This window comes from Drosophila hydei, unplaced genomic scaffold, assembly GCF_003285905.1.
Source record: "Drosophila hydei strain 15085-1641.00,03,60 unplaced genomic scaffold, DhydRS2 tig00000063-arrow-pilon, whole genome shotgun sequence".
Lineage (NCBI taxonomy): Eukaryota > Metazoa > Arthropoda > Insecta > Diptera > Drosophilidae > Drosophila > Drosophila hydei.
This window is the reverse complement of record NW_022045657.1, coordinates 8,208,586-8,229,316: the sequence shown is the minus strand read 5'-3', so window position 1 is coordinate 8,229,316 and position 20,731 is coordinate 8,208,586. Positions and strand designations below refer to the sequence as shown.

The 20,731-nt window shown below is 39.3% G+C and overlaps 1 protein-coding gene across 7 annotated transcripts in view; it reads left to right on the top strand.

Annotated features, from left to right (window-relative positions):
• Positions 1-20,731, top strand: part of LOC111596276 (homeotic protein antennapedia) — a 100,530-nt gene that overhangs the window by 14,744 nt on the left and 65,055 nt on the right. For 5 of the 7 annotated variants that reach the window (XM_030222751.1, XM_030222749.1, XM_030222748.1 and 2 more), the window contains exon 1: positions 2,152-2,209. The gene's annotated coding sequence lies outside the window, so the exon portion shown is untranslated. Of the gene's footprint in view, positions 1-2,128; positions 2,210-20,731 lie in introns of those variants that run through there. The other 2 variants (XM_030222753.1, XM_030222752.1) reach the window with 2 other exon arrangements.

Genomic DNA, 20,731 nt, shown 5'->3' with positions numbered 1-20,731 from the left:
GTATTCGGCTGATGGTTCAAAGATCTTTGGCACACACATTCATTATCAGTTGCCATAGACGGGTCTGACAGAAACTGGGGAAAAGCTGTGAATGAGAGGTGTTCTTCGTTGAGAATATGACTTCATTAGCATAATTGTAATGACAATAGCAACAATGTCGCACTTCTTTTGCTATTGCTGCTTGAAGACTGAAAAACTTCTCTTTCTTGGACTCCCCATACCATGCAACTGGGTAAATGCCGCAATAAGCTTTAAGGTGGACCCCTTCTCTGTGGCTGTGCACCGACGCCTGAGTTCTTGCTTTCAGCGTGCACAAACTCTTTGCCAAGCATCTTTATAAGTTTGCCTTTGACATCATCTGTTGATAATGCTTAAATAAATATTAAAAGGGAAATACATGTCTTATTATATTTAAAGTGTTAACAATATTCCGAGCTGAAACTCTAATCAGTATTGAGTCGATTTCACCTTAAACCTATTTTCATTACAAATGCTCGCATATCGCGATCATCAGCAAACAAACGAGCAGCGGCGATTCGAGATCCGTTGTTATCGCCGCAATTATTTCGATATCCATTTTAAGCGAACGGAGAGCATAAATGCTTCCTGCGCGAGCTGCTGGCATTTTCCCACCTTTTAATGTCAGCGCTCGGTTCGCATATGGAGCCGAGCCAGACGACCCGGTGGCTTCTGGTCTAAGCCGAACGACACGAAAGCAGCCAATGCCGCCCGTTGCCAACGCCAATGGCAATGCCGTTGCCGAGTTGGCATTGCCGCTGCGACCTGTCAGGTTGGCTGCTGTCATATCCTTTTGTGGCAGAGGCAGCCGCACGGCTCTCCGCTGCGAAATTTGAGCGCGCTTCTCATTCATTTGCGCCAAATGTCATTATTGTTGCTCGTTTGTTGTTGCTGCTGTTGCAACAGTTGCTGCTGCGGCGGCGGCGGCGGCCACTTTGCTGGCTCTGCTGCTGCCACCAGACTGGGGTCTTTTGTAAGACTCCCTCGTTAAACAGATTATTTTCACACCCGTCTTGGCGTTGTCGTCGCCGACTCGCTGCCAATTTGAGCTCTGCAGGCGTTAATAATGCGATTTCAATGCATTCGCTGGCCAAATTCAAAGGTTTTCTTCACTTCTTTAGTCTTGTCTGAAAGTGCGAAGTGCTGGCTGGCCTGGGAGAATATGAAAGCGGCAGCCGCTGCTGCGCATTGCGCTCGAGTGACACATGTATGCACTCGGTTTAGACACAGAACTCGAACTCGTGGCCTAACAATGGCCAATGGCCAATGGGCACTGGGCATTGGGCATTGGGCACTGGGCACTGGGCACTGGCCGATGGGCAACTGCCAGCACAATCATTGCGATCGCTTTTTGGGCTCTGTTAATTGCAAATGGTCATGAGTGTTTTGCCCAGAATGAAGTGCATGAAATTGCTTTTTATAGTAAAATAGAAGTGTTTCATGCACGGAGTTGATACTTTGCTATGAATATTATTGAAGTAACAATTGTCTTGTAATTTATGATATCATTGAATTGCAGAAGAGAAATGATAATTTTGTGCTTTATAATCAACAAAAAAGAAAAGAAGAATTAGTTTGAAGTAAAAATATGTAAATGTTAAAAGAAACACCTCATAATAATATTTTATGGTACAATAATAATAAAAATAACGAAAATATTTTATATATATTTTTTATTATATTTAGCTAGAGATATAAAAGAGACGAATAAAAAGTGCATAAAATTAACATAGAATAAGGCTATATTTCAAAGAAAAGAATGAGAGAATTGTAATTTAAATAAATTAAAAAAATATAAATAAATAAAATTTTACATTTTATAAGATGTTAGATACTTAAAATATAAATATATTATTTATAATATATAATTATAAAGATAATGTGATATAAAACTTATCCTCAGTTACAGCTTTAGCTTTCGCAGAGCTAGCAAACGCCTCGCAGAAGCCAGGCAGTGCGCAGCTGCCGCCGCCTGCCGCTAGAGGGCAGTTGGAAATATTTGATTTATTTTGGTGGATGCGCTAGATTTTTGGTTTGTTTCTTAGTTAGGGAAATTTGAATTTTGAAACAAATAGTAAACGAGACACTTTTGCTTTTGGACTCTTTACAGCCAGCGCATTTATTGGATTATCAAATTAGCACATTGGGGATTAGCTGCTCGAGCGGAATTTATGGATAACCCACATAAAAGGTAAGCAAATTATTCGAATTGCCAGCGATAATTCGGGTTAAGCTGAGATGGCAAAGTGCTTAACCCATGCAATGCCAAGCCGCTGCTTGCCAACCACTTGGTAAACAGAGCGAGGCCTATTAATCCTAAGTGCTTCCTGTGATTTTATGCAAATTGAACATATCGCCGGGCACCAAGTCGCTCCCTCGTCTCCTTCTTCTCGCTTGTGCAAGAGCTGCTCTTGTGGCGCGCAGTCCGCGCATTCAATGTACAAATGACAGTTGACTGTGACATAAAACAGCGGCTTAAAGCGCTGCCTTGGCCAAAAGAAGACGTTAAGAGTTCTTGCCGTTGCATGTCAGCAACAACAACACGACAATTTTCCGTCGACAAAAGACATTTTCATTTATTCATTGATAATGTTTAAAGCCCTTAAACAACAAGCGACGACGACGACGACGGCGACGGCTACGACGACGACAAAGCGCGGCCAAAAGGCAATGAGAAACGAAAAACATGCGACAAAACAACATAATTTAAATTTTGCGCATGCATCAGTCTCGCGCTCGCTTTGGCCACTTTGCAACATGTTGCTGCAACACGCCAACAAGCAACAGCCTCGTAATCCGGTAGCCGATGCTGCGTTTGCCTCCATTCGATTTGCTTTGAATGAAAATGAAATTATCGCATTATTAACTATGAGAGCCCAGCTCGACTGCAGTTTGCCTGGCCCCTTGGGGCAGGAGGCATGCAGCCCAGATGCTGCCACAGACAAGCCTTGTTAGCCTGGCCAAAGCGCTGCTTAGAATCGTCTGCAGCAGCAACAGCAACAGCAGCAGCAGCAGCAGCAGCAGCATGGGCATATTTAACAATAAAATGAATTGTTAATTCTGTTGCACTTTTTCCGCAAGTTCTTGTTGTTGTTGTTGTTATTTTTGTTGTTGCTGAAGTTGTCTGGTCTGGCTGGTTAGCTGCTGGATGCGGCTGCTCAGCTCGAGCAGTTGTAATGCGCAAGTGCCTTTATCTGTGGCACAATCGCGCGCTCAGCTGCGAGCCACTGCGAAAGGCTGCGGCACACTGCACACTGCACAGTGGTTAAAATTGTTGCAAATGCTGTGAAAAGTTAATAAAGTCTTTGAGTGACAGTCAAGAGTGAATTTCGAATGGGAAATCAGAATAAGTTTAATTTAAATCGGCTGTGGGTTAAAGCAGGAAAGAATGCAAGTAAGGAAAACTAAGAAATATTTTAATTTTTTTTCTTATATGAAAATATTTGAAAAATATAAAAAACAACAAAGAACAACAATAATTTTTTTTTTTACTTATTGATTTTATGTTCTTTTGACATCAATTGAAACTGCATTTTTATTATATATTTCAATAATTATTTTCTGTTTGTTTATCAAATTGTTATTAATTGATGTAACTCAAACTCAGCTTCAGCTAATATCAGGTCTGATTATTAGTATAATTGGCCTTAAGCTTCGACTCACAGACAGCAAATTATGGGAAATTCAGTTTCAATCAACATTTAGCTACTTCTGTGGAACAGATCACATTATAGGAATTCAAGAAATGTTTTTACATGGGACTACATTTATCGAGCTACTCAGCTCTGCTCAGCTCATCTGCTTACCATGAGATGCTTAGCCATCGAGTTAACGAGTCTTATAATTGTCATTTACATTTTAAAATATATTTCGCATTAAATATAATATTTCTATGGTGTTTTATATCAACTTTATCGAGACTCACCCACTGTGCATTTTCAAACATTTGTCTGGGGGAACTTCTGGCGGTCTGTTCAAGCAAAATGCCGAACTTGTTTTAGCCCAAAAAAAGACACAGAAAAACGAATAAGAATAAAAAACGAATGGCCAGAACAATTGTTAACGCGTTCGCTAAGTCGGCGCGTTGTCCATTCACAATGAACGTCTGGAGCTTGGAGTTGGAGCTGAGACCGGGGCCGAGAGTGGAGCTGGGACTGCGACAGCGACTGGGACTGGGACTGGGCCAGAATCTGTTCTGCTCCGGTCACATGGGCCTTGCCTGCAAATGTCTTGTTCCATAGAATTTGAAACGGAAACATTGAACACTTTGTTTTGGTTCTTGTTTCACATTTTCCTTTTTTGCTGTTGTTGTTGCTGTTGTTTCTGTTGTTGTTGTTCGCCGCTTTGCCTGAGCTTTGCGTTTGTAAGCGCGCGCATGCGTAGCACTCGCATTGGGCCAGTCACGCAACATGGCTGGGCAGTGGGGCTTGGCGCTTATCCAGTGCACGTCGGCCAGCGGACTTTAGTCAAAAATTAACAAGGCTCAAAACACAGTTTCCACTGCATGCAAATTCGTTGTCAAAATAAGAAGAAGAGAATGGAGCCCGAAACTAAATCGCTGCCAGCCAAGGGGCAACAGCTCCTCCATGCCGTTCGCCAAGTCCAGTTAAGCGATAAATGAGTTACTGACGTCTGTGCATGTGCATGTCCAGACGCGATCCGATGCCCAGCAACAATAACGCTTCGGGGCAGCAGGCAGGCAGGTGCAGGCAGGTGCAGACCAGGTGCCTCCTCTCTCTCTCTATCTCTCGGTCCGTGGTTGCTCTGCAGGTTGCATTGCAGCATTTCAACAGCCTTCAATATCATTTCCAGACATTCTCATATGTAAATTTATGCATTCTACCCAGCGTCTGGCGGGGGTGGACATTGGAGCGGAGGGCGGGGCGTGGCAAGGCTTTGCCTGCGGTTGCAAAAGATGAAATATGCGTTGGGCTGCATAAATCTACTAATTGATCAGCGGCTAACATGATTTTTATCTTTTGAGAACTTAATTATTTTCTGTTCGCCAATGTTCTCAAAGTGCGACTGTCGACTTCCAATTGGAATCGATACGTGCTCCAACCGACTGACAGGAACAACTCGCCAGACCCGTAGCCCGAAGCCCGAGGCCCAGATGTGAAGGAATGCGAAGGTTGTTCGACTGTCTGTCCATTTGCTTTGAATTAAAAAGACTTAGGCTCAGGCCCGAAGGCATACGATATATCTATATCCATAGAGAGCATTCAGCTGATTGATTGTGATTGATAGAGACGACTCTGGAATGAATGAGTAGACCCAAATAAATTGTGGGATTCAGTGACATAGATTTAGTCAAAAAATAGATAGGAAAAGTTATATTAATATAATAGAGCTCTTAACTAGAAAGAAATTTTAAGTGAATATAACTTTTAAGTTGAATATATTAGAGAACTAATGGAAAAGTAGAAGGTAGAAGAAGGTTCTTAGGTATCTGAAATAGAAAAGTTGTTTATTTAAATGCAATTATATACATAATTGCATCTTCTTCTTTATATCCAATTTAATATTCTAGTTAAGCATTTATTTTTATTTTATCTTTAAATTATTCAAAATAAAATCTTTTTGTAATATTTTATTACATTTCAATTATATATTTAACTTTTAATAAATTTTATTTAAAATCAAAATATTTCTCTCAGTGTTGCAAAAAAATGTTGCCTTAGTAAATGGCAAAAAGTAATTAGCTGCAAAAGGGTCAAACGTGCCAATAGCCAATCAAATACATTTGATGCCTGGCATATCTGAGGTACACATACATACATAGATTGGTCGCGCGTGCGTGTGCGTGTGTGGGTGAGGGTGTTTATTTTTGAGCTCTGCCGATTGCCTTTGATGATCGAAGCGTCGTATGTGGCACCGTTTTCGGAAGCCACAGCAAATTTATGTTAATGTAATTGAACTATAAATAGCCTCAATTTCAATTGTGTATTCCATGCGAGAATGATCACTTTTGTTTTGCGAAAATATCCGCAAGTTTGGCATTGACATCAAATATTTGAGAAAAACAAATGCAAATTCAAAAAATTTGAATTCAAATTGATATTGGAATTCATTTAGGAATTCCTTGTACCGGCAACTTGTTTTGTGTTTTCCAGTACGAATAAGAGAGGGAGAGAGAAAGAGCGGTTATCTTTCCAGTGAGAGAGCAGCATGGCACAAGCACAAAATTGGCGGGAAGCTATGCAGCTGTTGCGTGGGAGCGAGATGGCTGGCATGCGAAGAGCGCATGGAACGGTAAAACAGGATAAGAGAATTGCTGTGCACTCTCTTAGCTACAGTCGATATACTCTTCGGCCTGCGCAGCTGTTGTCTGTACGCGCTCTCTATCTCTCTCTGGCTAACACTTCCGCTCTTTGGGGTAGGTGAGTGCATCTTACATATGCCATGTGTTTCGCTTTTGCCATGGCTGCTGAAAGTATCTTCGAGCTGCCTTTTGATGGTGGATGATGATGAGCATTTAGCATTCGCCACTCAAAGTCTTCGCATGGCAGCCCGTTGCCAAGCCGACGCTCTTCAATGGCTGAAAGTGGAACACAGATTGCCGACGGCAAATCATGGCCGCTGTTCCTTAGGCCGCTCTCTTTTTTCGCGTTTCTATTGTTGTTGTTCTAACTATGATGTGTGAGTGAGTGAATGCTTGCGTGTCTCTATATATATATATATGTGTGTGTGCCGGTTTTTATGGGTTGATCAATGCAGATTGACGTGCTATATGGAAGCGGCCATTACTCATTTCTCTCATGTCAAGCAACAACAAGAACCAAGCTAAACTTTTAAGACGTTGTCCTTAAAAATGACAGCATAAGTGTTTATGATATATATTTTAATTATTAAATTAAATAAGTGCTGCAGCCGACAGGTCTTGAAGCTTTTTTAATTTACTATAAAATTATATTTTATTATTAATATTTTAAAGGAAATTAATGAAAACCTTAGATTTTTGTTTAAATATTTGGAGATCTGTTTTCTTTTAACTTGTAAATTTTTTAAATATGTTATCACAATTTATTTATTAAAGTATATGAGTACGAAAGTTTATTGATCTATATAACATATACTTATATATATTTATATATAAATATATATATAGTTATATCTATGTATGTATATCATAAATCCTATCCTAATCAATTTTTATTATCTTTAAATAGAATTCAAATATTTTCTTTTAAGTTGACTTCAATCAATTTTCTTTTTGAATTTATATTTCTATAAAGCAAATTCCATTTATTTTGTTTCTATTTGGAATCGACGCCTGGCTTATATCGGCCACATTTTCAACATATCTTTAACAATGATTTACTTTATAATAATTTTATTATGTTATGTAAATGCTTTGCTCAGCACTTTGCAGTTGTCTTCAAATTGTTTTGGTGTCTTTCAACTCGATGTTGAATCGATTTTTGTATTCGAATTTTCCCCAGCTTCGCCCCCTGTTAAATGAATTGTTCATGTGCGCTTCTTCTTCTTCTTCTTTCGCTTTTTGTTTGCGTTGGTTTTTCATGTGCTTTTAGCTGTCTTTTGTTGTTGTTGTTTTGTTTTTGAAGGAATTGGCACTTAAGTTACTCAAGTGGAAAAAAGTTTTTGTTTTTCGTTTACTCGATATAACTATATATATTTATATATATATATATATATATATATATATATATGCATACATATGTATATATAGGCACACACACTCACCATGCAGACACAAACATCATGCCACATTCTGCTTCAAGTTTCGATTGGGGTTCGCTCTGCGAAGGGCTGTCAGCTGGATTTCTTCATGGGGGAATTCTTGGATCTCTGTGCGTTATTTCTGTTATTTTCTTGTTTTTTCTTCATCTTTCTGTTTTTGTTATTTTGTTGTTGTTTTGCTTTCAGTTTTGTCGCTGTTTTGTTTTTCCAAACCAATTGAAGGCTGACAGCAGCAGAAAGCAAAAAAATTCATTATGAAATTGGATCGCTGTCAATTTAACGAGCGACAACTCTTTGTCCACTTTTCTAGGTCTCTCGCTCTAATGTTTATTAGATCTAAATTGCTAACACCTGTTGTGCATTTTTGTACGCCCTTTCCCTAGTTTTTTACCTGGATTTTTCACATTAACATTTGCCGCTACAAATCGCCGCTGCTCAGCTTGAGTAAAGTGAAAACCGGCGGAGAGATTCGAATGCTATGCAGTCGAGTGTGCGCCTCAGTGGCCACCCGGCTCCAAGAGCATCGGCTGAGCCCCTCTACTCAGTTCCACTTGCCGCAGTTCATAAATTAAAGTCAAAGCCGCCATCACCGTCGCCGTCGCCGTCGCCATCGTCCGCAGCTTCAGCTCCCAACACGGTTAGCTAGTGATGTGATAATTGCGGCTTGGCTTATTTTGTTCGCCATTTAATTGTTGTAATTTGTGCGTTTGCCGCGGCGGCAGCTACTGCTATTATTTTGTTTTCTTCTACTGCTTTTTCTCGTCTCCCGCCTTAAGTTTTCCCTTTTCATTTTCAAGCCAATTTATTCGAGTTTTCGCCTTGAGTTTAGCGAAATTGTTCAACAAATTCTCGCTGGCACGCATTGCTGCATGCAGATACTTAGACATACACACACACTCGCGCACTTCGTTACTGTTGTGTTGGCCATTTGGCTGGTGGCAATTGCAATGAATGTTGTTACTTCAGCCTCACTTGCACCTTTACGCTTCGTAGTTTGTGTCTAAGCTTTGACGTGCACTTCCTTTTCATGTTTACGGAAGCGTGACACAAAACAAAAGCCGGGCAAAAAAAAGTAAAACTTCATATATATATATATAAAAACCTTAGTGTGCAGCATAACTACATTAGGCAAGGCGTATGCGATGTTCAGCTGCTCAGACAAAATATAAATAAATATGTACAAATTGTGCATTAAAGGCCAAGGTGAATTATTAAATTCCACACATATTGCTGAAGTTATGCCATTTTTCCTTGCGACGAGAATATAGAACAGAATTAATATTACTTATTTAAATGAGTTTTTATTAGATCTTAAACTGGATTCCACTATGAATATACTAATTACATTTCCGTTTTTCTCCTCTTCATACTCAACTCTCACGTGGCTCTACATTCTATATAAGATTGTAAACTTCTTTTTAATCTCCTGAATTACTGCCATAAAGCAAAATGACCCAGTAAGTTTGATGCTATTTCCAATCATAATACTTCAGCATTTCTTTGAAGCTATCGACAATATCTAACCGTTACGATATTAAGTTAGACTTGCCATTAATCATTTATTGCTTGTCTTTACTTCAAGTATTACTAAGAGACTCCGCTCACATCACATGAGTTTAGTCAAAGCATTTATTTCAGCTTTAAAGTCAAGTGAATTATCTAGATATAATCATTTGCTTAACAGATACAAAATATTAACACTTTCCATCATTGGACACATTTCGAAGATCAACTGTCAGTGACATTTCCTGTGAGTCAAGCTTAACTCGAGCTGTTTTTCGCAGGCTCTCACAAGCGAAGGCCAAGGCTGAAACAGCAAAATAAAATGCTCTCTTAATCTACGCCAATAAAAGCATAAAACACAAAGCTCAAAACTAAAGACGACATCAAAAAATAAGAACAAAACGTATATGAAACACAGAGAAAAAAATGCTCGTGTGCTGAATTCCCTAGCGAAGGTTCCAAGAAAAACCAAAAAAATAATGTATATATATATATATATATATATATATATATATGTGTGTAAGATATATAACATATATATGCATATATTTGTTACCGAGAACATTTAAAGAACCTCGGAGGCCGCAAGAGAACTTTGACATTTTCCTTTTTGTGATCAACGTCTCCGCATCCGCAGTCGCTTCCCCTTTTCTTCTCCCGCCTTCCACTTCATGCCCCACCCCTAGCTCTGCTCTGTCATTGTGCAGAACGTTTTCTTGTTTTTGAGCGCAGAAGTTTTTGGGATTATTTTTGTGCGACTTTTCGGGCATGTGAGAAGCTAAAGCTAAAGCTATAGCTAAAGCTAAAGCCCCGAAGTTGATGCCAAAGTTGAGGTTGACTTTTTGACTCTTTCGCAGAATAACATGGACTTTTGTTTCATCTTTTATTGTGGCCCCTGCGGTTGCTGTTTGCTAGCTGCAGAGCTGTCAGCCGCCGGGTTTGCATGTCACCGGCTGAAGACCCCAAAAACTGGCCATTGTTTTTTTTTTGCTCTGGCTCTGGCCCATTTGCCCCCGCCCTTTCTGTTCTCTCTACCTAGCCTTCTTTAACAGCTGCCATAATCGCGCTAACAACGAGCTGACCTTTGTGTGTGTGTGTGTGCGCCTACTTCAGTTGCAGGACATTGAAGTCGTTGACGTTGGCTCCTTATGCCTGCATTTGTGTTTGATTGTGTCCCCAGCGAGGCTCTTGGCCATAAATCAAAGTCGCCAAACTACAGCAAAGTGTCGGATGTCTGAGTTTTGCAAATTACTTGGAAGTGTGCCCCATGGCCAAAGCCATTGCTCCGCTTTGGCCCCTGGGAATCATCCAACTCACACACATACCAATACACTAACACATGCTAGGACCCTAGCTAAGTGGATCAACAAACATATGTGGGTGTTTTCTCGTTAGTTGAGATGAGTGCGTGAGAAAACAAAACTATTTTCTTCCCCGACTCGAAACTATTTATACTTAAATCTGAGCTACAAAAACTACGAACTGTAAAATGTATGTTTTTGGCCAGTAGAGATTGAAAAAAAATATATTTATTTTTTTGTGAAAGACTTTCTAATTTAATTGGCTTGAAGTGAACTATACAAGCACATTGAATAGAAAATCAAAAAATATATATTATATCATATATATATTTATAATGTGGAAAAATTCATATAACATTACTGATTAAGTAAATAAGCAAATAAATCATTTATTTATATTTTTTAGTATATATAATTATTTTAGTAATATAATAAGCATTTATCTTCTGTAAAGTATTAAATTTATATTTCATATTTATAGAATTTTTCATCTTTGTTTTTAACATAAAAAGTATCCTTTATTTACTATGCATACAAAATAAGAGTCTTAAAACTAGGTCATATAATTTTTTATATTTTTATTTTGTTTAAAGATTTCTTTAAATTAAAATTTTATTTTATTTCTTTTTTATTTATTTATTCAATTAAATTCAAGTTTAAGATAATAAACAATATAAATTAGAAAAAATGGCAATTTATTATAAAAATGTTGCTCAAGGATTAAGACTACATATTGTTAAAGCTGAATTGCGACTTACTGATAAAATATATATATATATATACATATATATATATACATTTGTATAAAATACTATATGAACTATATATGCCACTGCGTAAATAGCAATTAATAATTATTGCTCTGAACTCACATTTTATCCGTATTGATCTTTTGTATATTTCATTTTACCATTTTATTTTGCATTTTCCTGCATTCATTTCATTGTTTTGCTTGGTTGAAAATATGCGTAAGTGAAGCAAAAAAATCGAAATAAACTTTGATATTGGTATCGAGGCAGTTTCACCATCCGGAAAATTAAGCTAATCAGTTGCTCGGCTGGCGATTATTGAGGCGCCTGCCTCGAGTCCCAGAGCCAAGCAAACAGAGTCAACAATAAATAAATAAATCAAATCAACATAAGCGAAAAAAGAAAAGAAACAAGTAAATATCGAGTGGAAATACTTGCCAAGTGATTTGGATAAGTTAAAAAGCCGAACGCGTGGGCTGGCTGATGTTTGGAGAGTTGGGTTGCTTGAGGGCTGTAGAAGGGAGCCGGGTGGGTGGCCACAGCAATCGCCGGGCAAATATTTGACATTTCTCCAACGGCCATAAATCAGTCAGGAAGCGTGACATGATTTCTGTGCGCCTTTGTGCTCATAATTAGAAAATTAGTTGGAAACCGAAGCGGCTTAAAATTGCGAAATTGTTGAATTGGTTTTTGGGGCTCGCCTTGAAGTGGGTTAAGGGATGTTCGGGAGCTCTGCTAGCTAGCTGTTAGCTGGGATCGTAGCTAAGTGCTAAGTAGCTCGAGCAGACGGCTGACAGAGAAGAAGGAGCTGCAGCTGGAGCTGACTGACAACGGCGTCGGCAATGGTGCTGGCTGCCACTTTGACAGACTATTATGCGGGAAAAGGTTTCATTCACTTTCTACTGTGACGGGGAGCGGGCGGAGCAGTGCAAAGATGTTCGGCGCTCGCTGCGGAACTGTCATTTCCGTTTTACTTGTAAAATGAACATGGAAGTATTTGAGGCAGCCGACAAAGTGGCGTACAGGCGGACGGACCAAACCAGACCAGAAGACCTGGCAGGAGCACGAATGCGAGCAGGAACAGCAACAGCAGCAGCTGACGCTGACTTGTTATATACTAAACTGCTGCCTGAGACTCTGAGTCTGACTCTGACTGAGAGTGAGACAGGCGAACGGAAGGATGAACCAAACTGGCAGACAGACGAACAGACAGACACAAAGGGGAAGGGCACTCGAACTGGTACTGAAACTGAAACTGAAACTGAGAATGGGACGGACAGCATTGCGTTTAACGTATTTCGCAAAAGTTTCGGTTTCGTGTGTTTTCGCAGCTCGTCTAAAGGAAATTGCCAGCAGCAGCAGCACACAGAATGATGATGGGGAATAGTGAGAGGAAGGGAGGCAATAAGGGGCGGCTACGCAACCAAGCATTGCACGCTACTCTCCCGACCCTGAAGGTAACAACGCAAGAAAATGCCAGGCAGCAAGACAGGCAGAACTGACGTAAAAAGATTTCTGTATGCCGTTCCGTAAGAGAGGTGTAAGGAGGTCTGGCATCCCGGCCAAAGCAGCCAACCAGTCAGCCAGCAGTCCGGGCTGCTGCTTTCACTCCCTCGCCATTGGGGGTGTCTGCCTACTCGCCCCTTCTCCAGCTGCCCGCTCAGTTGGTAATCATCATGAAGTGTTTGCGCATTTTCAAAATAATAAATGTATCTTTAAACGTTGCGCTGAATTCGACGCTTTGTTTATTTACTACCTGGCGAAGATTGCGCAAGCAAATGAAAGCAAAAAAAATCAAAATGAAATGAAAACGAACTCAAATGAAATGAACTGGCTCAAAACGTGTATCTATGCCGCATAGTTGGGAACGAACTGTTGATTATTTACATCATTAAGTGCTCAAATCAGTCTATAAAATATAAACTGAAATTTTTATGGCAAGTGCAAAATTGATTTGATAATATACAAAGTTCGCTTCAGATGAACAGTACACCATGTTTTCAAGACTTTGAGGATTTTAATAAAGAAACTGTATTTAAATATTGTAATCAATACAATATAACCACAGCAGATATAGACTTGATATCTCTGTAAAAACTTTACACACATTTGTGAAACTTCTTTAAGATTGAAAGCTTTCATTTTTGATTCAGTTCATTTTAAAATTAAGCAGAATACTTTAAGAAAAATTCTAAACGGATGTAAAAATTAAATTATTCCTTATTGATTTAAGTCTTTTTTTGTTACAAGCTATCATTAAAATGCTTATCATTAAAATAGTAGTAGCTAAAATAAGGGGGAAATATAATACTATGCATAATGCTTAACATATATTTATGGCTTGGCACCTGTGTGACATGAGCATACTTGATAAAGTTTGAAATTCTCTCCATCTATATCCGAGCATTACAAAATTAAAAAACTCTCCATGTACAAAAACGATTGCGAATTTTCTCAATCATGCAAATTATTTAGTTGAAATGATTAATTAATTAATTATATAATGTTGAGATATATTTAATTATTTTTTATTAACTTCTACACCACATACACACATACACAGACATTCACCATATAAGGGCATTTGGGCCGTAATCCAGCTTATTAAATAGTTTGATATGAAAAGGAGCCCGCATATTTGTAGCGAAATGTTGCGAATCGGCGTAAAGCCACAAATAAGCGCAATTAATTTGATTCCATGAATTACTGAGGCAGCTTATCGACAATTGTGAAAAATTGTGAGCAGATTCAATGCGAACGGACGCATGAAACATTAAACATATTTCTCTTTATCTGCGATGCTGATCAAACTTTAAAACGGTATTTTCAATTGAATTTAATGTCAATTTAATTTGAGCATTTTCTAATTATTGTCGCATTTAAGGCATTTTGCATTCCTTGCTCTGCATTTGACACATATCCAAAAAGCTGAAGTTTTTCACTTGCGTTTGCAGAATTTTCCATTTTCCTTTTTGCATCTCTCTCTTTACATATATATATGAAACAACAACTATTAAAATTGGTAAATTTTAATGAAAAATCTAGCTGCATGCAAAAGCCACTTCAAAGGCTGTCAGACAAGGTTCCGCCCCCACTTTTGCTCGGACCCCCTGCTTGCAGGCAGCGCCGGTGACATGAATGCTGACAACGTGTCTTAGTTTGCACAAAACGAGCTCCACACAGACTTATATACATATTATAGGAATATACATATATATATATATATATATGTATGTATATATTTATATATGTAGTCATTGTCAGTGGCAGTCCAGGACATGGTTACGCAGCACCGACATGGATGCTGCCATAAGCTCACACACAAACACGTTGAAACTTCAAGGCAGCTCCAGTTGTTGACTCCTTTGCTATGCCTGTGTGCGTGTGTGTGTGTGTGTGTCGACACTTTTGTCGCAGCGAGATTGAGGCGCCTGACAGAATAGCACAAAATAGGAATGCACATTAATAGATTAGCCTGCTGATAAGAAATCAATAAAAAATTCAGCCTGGCATAAATCAGGCGCCCATTTACGGGCTGTCTGTGATGCTTATCGCGCTGTTGTTACCTAAAGCAGTCACGCCCCGTCCCATTACCTGCCTGTGGGCGAAGGCAAATTCAATTTCAATTTATTCATAATTTGAGTTGAAAGAATTTTTGGCCAACGGCGTCGCGACGACATAAAAATCAATAAGCTAAATTCTTAGCGCAGCTCGAAAAGTTTTTACAGGTAATTTTGCGGTGCTTTGTCATATCAATAGACTTGCTGCTGGCAGATCCTTGTTGCCCTCTCTTCAGCCTTCGCTGCTCTAATTCCCCCTCTCTCTCCCTTTGTCTGTGTCTCTCTTTGGCACAAGGCCGCGCCGAGTTCGTGCCAAAAAATAATTTCCGACTTGCAGACGCGCGGCGACTTTGCTGCACTTATTGTTGTTATCAACGCCTGAAATATGGCATTTTAATTTTATTAGCTGCCTTGCCAGCATACACACACAAACACACACACACACAACCAATTCGCTGGCGTTGATGGCAATGGCGTTGACAAGGCTGGGCAACTTTGTTGGCACAGTGGAGCGGCGACGTGTCAAAAAAGGTGATTTTAAGATTAATATTGTTGACTTTAAATTACAAATAAAGATATTAAAGCTTAACTTAATATCTTAAAAAATGATTAACAACTAATTAAAATTTAATTAAAGTTTAATTAAATAAACCTTACTATTAATATTTGATTCCAAAAAAATAACTGCTTAAAATTATATATATATAAATATGCAAGTGGCTATATAAATATTTGAGTGGTAAAAAATTGTTTATCGAAAGCAATATTAATAATCAGGAATAGTTTTAAAAGACAAGGCAAGCCAAAATTTCAAAAACATTATAATTCCTTTGATACAATTAGAATATAACAATTGTATATAAATTTCTACGCTGTTGTTATATGTATATCCTCCTAGTTGAATAATCTTATTTAATATAGAAAAGAATTCATATGATAATATATATATATATTTTTTTATTTTATTTATTTAATTTTATTATTTTTATGTTATTACATTTAATCAAAAACTTACCGACAAATTGATTCAGATTTAAATGCATATTTATACCCTTAGCTCTCAAGATTCAATCCGATTGGCTTCCATTGTACATTCACTTTGTTTATTGTTGTTATTGAATTGTTCTTGCAACAGCCTGTGGCTGTGGCTGTAGCTGTTGCGGCTGCCAGCTGAGAGTCGCTGTGGCAACTGCGCATGCTGCGCACGCTGTCTTCGATGGAGTTAAGAGAATACATACTTTGCGTGCGCCCATCGAAGAGCCATCAAGTAACAGTTTAGCGTCTAGAATTAAGTCGTTTAGCAGTGCCCAGGCCAAAACTGATTGCCACTTAAAGTTGCCTCATAATGTTGCAGCTCTCAGCTGGCTGGCCCCCAAAAACGATGCTCTTAAGCCGCATCACGGCAATAATTTATGCCTGATGTGTTGCTCTTTCAGTTTTTGGCCCGGTTTACGCTTTGCCCTTCTTTTCTGTTGTCATTCTGGACGCACGTTTGCCTTTTGTTAAGTATTTCGTCTGAGCGTTTTTCTGCTCAGCGTCGCTCGTGGAGCGTTTTTTTCGGCTGGCTCCGACACGGAGGCGGCTAGTTGGCAAATTGGCGGCGCTGCGTGCGGGGCGGTTCAAGAGCTTCAAGCGCAATAAACAACAGGCGAAGAAAACGGCAAATTTTCCAGTGCTTAGTGTCATGGAAATTGCCTTTGGCCTTAAATTGCCGACGGCAAAAACGCGCTGAAAAGTAAAAGTAGAAAAATCATCCGCCCAGTGCTCTGTGTGTAGTTGAGTGTGCGTCCAACTGAGTGGGTGATCGCAATGCGAAACTGGCGCCAATGTTGAAACTGAAGCTGCGAGAGCAACAGCCAACCTGCAACTGCAACCGCGATCATGTGCCCCACCATGCAAATGAGACTGTTGTGCACAATTATTCTGGAAAAACGAAAACTGCGCCTGCGAACCAAGCGCAAAAAGTTTCACACCTAACAAGCGGCAGACCGTCAAGAAAACATCCTCGCGGTTTCAGCTCAGACAGTTGAAAGAGATCGAAATTTGCTTACAACACAGGTGAATAGCTATATGAGATAAGAATGCCTAACAGTTGTACACTCAAAACTCTAAGCTCAGCATAATTTTGTTTTGGACTTCATTAAAGTTTTGGCAACTTTGAACTTTTGGAGTTATTTGCTCTGCTGCAGCAGCTGTCCACAATACACAGTTCACACCTTTTTTCTTTGCACTTGGCCAACTGTGAAAGCCAATGACAAACTGTCGAAATGTTTTGTTGCCGCCTTAACACTTTATAAAACCGATTTGCTTTTTGACTGTGCCTCGTGCAGCTGTAGGTCTGGTCGAGTGCATTGCCAAAACTTTTATGATGTTCATGGCTAACGAAGTGCTTGAAGTAAAATTGATAGTAGTTGAAGATATAAGGCCATATTGCATATGATATTTCTTTTAATTAACAATTTTTTTATTTTTTTGGAATTAATAAATCTAAAATTTCTATATTTCTCATTCAATATAATTTTTACTTTAATATTTAGAAATAGAATAGTCTTTCAAAGTTAAAAATTAAAGGCAAATCCAATATTTCGCTTTCACTTTTTACGTAAGGATCAACCTGACTCCAAATAGGTCGCTTCTTCTCGTACTTCTTTTTGCATGATTTCAATTCCAATTTTCGTGCATAAATCACAATCCAAAGCATTAATTGCTATCTTAATGATGCGATTCAGAGTCATTTAACTATAATCCAGGTACAAATCAATGCTAAATATTTCGCATTCAAACTTAAAAAGAAAACCCCTAAAAGCCACAGTGAACAATGCGAAAACCGCAAAACAGCAGCCGCAATTTTTCGCAGTTCGCAGTTGGCAGTTGGCAGCGCGTATTTTATATATTAATTTGCGAACAATCGAGAATCGACATGTGACACGCGTTTTTTAAATTTATGCCCTACGAATTGCATTTACAATTTTTTGCCCATGTTCCCTGCATCAGATGTTCTTGTGGTTGTTGTAAATGCATTGCCATTGAATGCAAAATGAGGGATCCTTTTGTGTGTGTGTGCGTATGTGTGTCACAAATAATAATCGCAACTGAAAGTGTGCTGGGCATTGGGTGGGGGAAGGGTATCTGCGACCTGCATATGCGCGCGCAACGTATCAAAAACAATTCCAGCTCATCAGCATCATCGTCATCAGGCTGGGCCCGCGGCTATGTCGAACCTTTGCTTGCCTTCTAGTGCCCACCAACCCCGTTCCCCGCTCTCCCCACACTTTTTTCTCTTTTTCCACACACACGCCATAAATCAATGTTCGATTTTCACAACAACAGCAGCAGGGAAATTCGCAAAGCAACGCAGCAAAAAAGGAAAAAAGCTGCAAACGAAATGAACGCACGGACAGTTTGAAGGACGGCAGGGCAGGGCCGGCAGGGACTGGCAAGGACACAGGACATTATGTTCGCGCCATGTTTAAAATTTTTGCTGTTGCTTCCTTTTTGCTATTTTTATTTCAACTTCTCTTTTTTTTGTGATTTTCAATGCTTGTTCTTGCTGTCCTGCGCTGCTTTTCATCTCATGCGTTACACATTTTATTGTTGTAGCCGCTGTTGTTGTTGTTGCTGTTTCCTTGCGGCAATGAAATGCATTAAAATTTGTGACATGCGGGGCGCCAGCAGAGCATTTGCCACATTATATGTGAGCAGGACCAGGCAGAGTATGTGGCGCGCAGGTAAAAATGAAATGCGACAAATGTTACAGATTCCAGATGCCATTCCGGAACTTGAGCACTGAATAACTGCGGGTCGATTGTATTCCACTTCGCCTAACCACACAAAAATGATCTTGTCCAGAGAGCGGAGTGCATATCTTGAGAGAAATGATTGGGCTCGATGAAGGGAAAATTGGTATTTGCTTTCATTGAAGAGAAGTTCAACTGGAGCCTAAAGAGTATTATATGGCTTCTTATCATATATAGCATCCCATCATTTGTAGAGTTGAGCTACAGGTTAATCCAAAATGAAAGCAAACTTTTTAGGCTACTTTTTTATTAATCGAAAAAGCTGAGTTAAAAGTTATTGACAAATTTTATTATACCACTTTTCTGAACCTTATTAAATTTTCAATAATAAATTTTTTTGTAAAAGAAAATTAAAAGAATCAAATGATTTTTCAATAAATAAAATTATTAATTAATTCGTTTTTAATTTGGAATACTATATATGAATTAATATAAAAATATATAATTAGATTTTTTTAGATTGAACTAATTTATGTATATATATTTTTATATTTTTTACAAGATAAAAACAATATGATTGAGTAATCATGATAAGTATTGAACATACAAAAGTCAATCAACCAATCAGTGTAGCAAAAGTTATTGTACAATTATTTATTTTGTGCCCTTCTTAGTTGATCTTTAATACATATATTTTTTAAGCTTAAAGACTTTTCTTAACAAATAATGTCTCAAGCCGAGACATTAAAAATTACAAATATTAAAAATAAATATATTAATTTAAGTTTAAAAGCATAAGACGATATCACGAACGACGTTTCAATCAAATGTAAATTTTGGGACAAATTTAGGCTCTCGTATTAACCAATTCTGTCTATTCTATACTTCTTTCACACAATATATATTAAAAAGCATTATCTATTGGCAAAATAATCTTAGTTTTTGATAAGCCGTTTTCCTTTTCTTACAATTTTAATGCTAAAGACAGTCGTTTACAGCTGCCACGGAGTTAGCCAAACAGTTCAATTAGAAGAAGTCTTGGCTTGGACTTGGAGTTGGAGGTGGAGGTGGGGTAAACCCGCTGGGCCTGCGTCTTTTGAAAGGCATTTGGCAAATGAATTCATTTGTTTCTTATTGCGATGAATCAGCTGCGACTTGCAATTGCCATTTTATTATGATGGGGGCGGTTCGCTGTGAGGAGGCGTGCTGCGGCTGCGGTTGCGGCTGCGGCTGCGACTGCAACTGCTAAGCAAAATGTAAAATGCAGAAAACGCCAGACAAAATCGACAAACGATGCTGCGCCCTCGAACTGCGAGCCGGCTGCGAATTAAGTTGTGAATCGTGAAGTTGACTACGAGTGCGACTGCGACTGCGACTGTGAGCGCGATTGCAAGTGGATGAGTCGAAGTCGTTGGTCTGTGACTCGATGCTGCCCTGCCCGCGGTGATTAATCCATGAACTCTGGACTCAAACAGATTCGCAACGGCAGATACTCGATGTGCTTGCAACAGATGCAGCAGACGCGCCTTCCACCTGGCCCAAGCTAAAGACGCAGACGCAAAGGCAAACGCAGATGCAGATGCAGGCGCAGGCGCAGGCGCAGACGTAGTTGGAGGCCCTGTGGCCTGCTGGTCTGAGACGGGGAGCAGGCGATATTTAACCCATGATTACAATGTTTGTAAATTTTGGTGTGTCTCGCACTGGCAGGCAGCGCGTCTCCTGCTGCCGCCTGCCATCTTGTTTTCACCTTGCGGCCAATTTGTTCGAGAAACTGTTCGGACTCCGCGACTCGACAGCGCGCAAAATGCAAGTAAATTGGCCCCAGCCACTGCCCAGAAAGAGAAAGAGGGAGAGAGGGAAAGAGCGAGAGGGAGAGAGAGAAGGAGAGGGCGGAAGTTGGAACAGCGGATGTTTGGGGGCATCATTTGGATGCTCCACTCGCTGGGCTGCCGCACTCGCCTGGTAGTTGAGCAATTTATTATTGCCGCAAATTGATTTTTATCTACGCTTAATCGATTGCTGGGCACGTATGCTCCTAGGCCATTCACATGGGCGCAGGGAGTCGGGCGTAGGAAGAGGGGCTGCAGTGGATTAAGGAAATTATTTATGTTAGTTCACACGTTGTTTTACACGTAATTTATTAACAGCGTTTTCTAGCGCAA